This window comes from Schistocerca piceifrons, chromosome X (assembly GCF_021461385.2).
Source record: "Schistocerca piceifrons isolate TAMUIC-IGC-003096 chromosome X, iqSchPice1.1, whole genome shotgun sequence".
Lineage (NCBI taxonomy): Eukaryota > Metazoa > Arthropoda > Insecta > Orthoptera > Acrididae > Schistocerca > Schistocerca piceifrons.
The window spans coordinates 854,864-857,424 of record NC_060149.1 but is presented as its reverse complement, the minus strand read 5'-3'; positions in this window follow the sequence as shown (position 1 = coordinate 857,424).

Here is a 2,561-nt window from a genome sequence, read left to right as displayed (position 1 = left end):
GAATAGCAGCCTGCATTGCTGCGAAACGTGGATATACACTGTACTAGTGCCGACATTGTGCATGCTCTGTTGCCTGTGTCTATGTGCCTGTGGTTCTGTCAGTGTGATCATGTGATGTATCTGACCCCAGGAATGTGTCAATAAAGTGTCCCCTTCCTGGGACAATGAATTCACGGTGTTCTTATTTCAATTTCCAGGAGTGTATAATTAGTGATCAAGGAACGAATTTTATGAGTGAATTACATAAACAGACTTGTAAGCTCATGCAAATAACTCAGTTAAGGACAACACCAGCACACCCTGAAGGAAATGGCAGAGTCGAGCGAGTCCACAGAACAATTATTAAAATGGTTAGCCATTATATGAGCAGCAAACACTTGGTAAGTTGTTACAATGCCAAAATGCACAGCTCAGCTGGCGTAAGTCCCTATGAGATCGTCTACGGAAGAAGAATGCATTCACCCTTGGACTTTGCATGATCAATTGCCGGAATCAGCGATGAACATGTAAGGGATTTAGCAGGCAAGCTAAAGGACGCATGGAGGGGAGTGAAACAGCGAAATCATCAATCCTTTCTTCAGCAAGCAAGACAACACAACTGCCAAGCAGCAGTGCCACAGTATCAAGTTGGAGATCTTGTGTATCTGAGCAATGTGGTGCTAAAGAAGAGTCAAGTCAAAAAGTTTAAGAAGTTTTGGAAAGGACCATATCCAATCTTAGAGCTGTTGTCGCCAGTCACTCTTAAGCTCCAACTGCCCTTTCGTTCAATTGTCGTTCATGTCAATCGTGTTAAGCCGTTTCAGGGTAGACTTCCTGTATTATCGCAAGACGACGAGGACTGACCGAGAGGCAGACCTGCTGTTCTCAAATGCAGGAAGTGAGAATCGCAAGGTTGCAGTCCAGACTTCGAGGCTGAGGCATCACCACGTTCCAAGTGATCCTGTTCCAGACATCCCTACAATCTGCATAAATGTGTATAGTGTATGAGGGTGCAATGCATCTGTTTATTTCTGTGTTTATGTGAATGTGTTGTGAAAATTTAGTTTTGAAACTATTACACGAGTGCACCAGTGAAACAGAACCTTTTATTCCACAGGTTACCACAAGAAACTCATTTATTTTATGTTCATTGTTAACTCTAGTATTTAGAACTAATTAACCATGTTCATTTTTATTCTAATGTTTGCTATGATAGCGTATTCTACTATTGCTGTAGTAATAGTACCACAGAGTACAGGTGTTTTGTTTGATTCACGATCAGACATGGTAGTTTCAACAAAAATGTAAAAATTGTACTCAAGTACAATCTGAGTGAAATCCAGCAGCAGTTCAATTCTGTAAAGAAGCAAATTGATCTACTTTGCTCTGTTAAGGGTAATGATACATTTTTGGAAATGGGTACATCTTGGTATAATAACTGGATCAAAGCCAAACTGGAGGTATAGTCTACATTTGCTAATTATGAGCAAGAGATTTACTGTATTTTAAAGCATATGCCACACAAAACTTTAATTGGGCGAAAATGTGCCTGGTTTGACTTTGGAGGGAGTACCCTTCGTACTGTATTTGCTACTTTAACTAGTCGAGATCTACTGGAAGTAAAAAGGCAAAATATTAGCTCTTGAACAACAGTGCAGTACAGATTCAACTAACCTCTCTAATAAAATTATCGTATTAAAGAATATGCAAAGAACCATTACTAACCACACAGTTTTCATTGAACAGATTGTAAAGCAATTTATCTCACATTTCCACGTAATTCGTAATGAAACGAATGCAGATATCCAAGAACTATTTCAAGGATTAAATGCTGTGAGTGCACACTTAGATTTAAACACTCTTTTGTTAAGGATTACTGATAATTTATCGAATCCTAGAATTGATGCCCCTAACTTAAGAACAGCCTTAGAAAGTTGTTTGAGCAGTGTACTACTGCATCGAGAGCAATTTTTAAAGATCCTATTATCAATTGAACGAAAGCTAGATGCAACATATACTATGATTGACCCTGTTAACTCTTACAATTTATATGCTTACTACAAGTTAACCACCACACACTCTTTAATGATGGTAGATGAATTAACTGTTATTGTTTCTGTATCCATTGTTAGATCAAAGCATAATTTTGAAATCTATAAGATTTATACTTTCCCTGTGAAAAGGAGACAGGCAGCTATTCATGTACAGTACATACTGCATGATTATCTACTGATCAGTAAGGCTCGAAGATATCTTGTGTCCCTAAATGAAAAGATTTGCATATGTGTAAACGTAGTCATAAGTTAATTTGCCCTGAATCGGCAGTATTCTTAGATAGTAGAGTGTACAGCTGTGAGAAAGAATTGTTTATGAATCATCCCCCAAGAGATGATTGCCCTACAGTTTTGATGCAGCTTTATTATCCATTTCTTAAGCGATGTTCTGAAGGTATCATTTTCTCATTTAACTCCACCCTTGATGTCACATTTACATGTAAAAATTATGATATATCAGAGCCGCCCTTTACACTCAAATTGAATAATCCATTTCTTAAGCGATGTTCTGAAGGTATCATTTTCTCA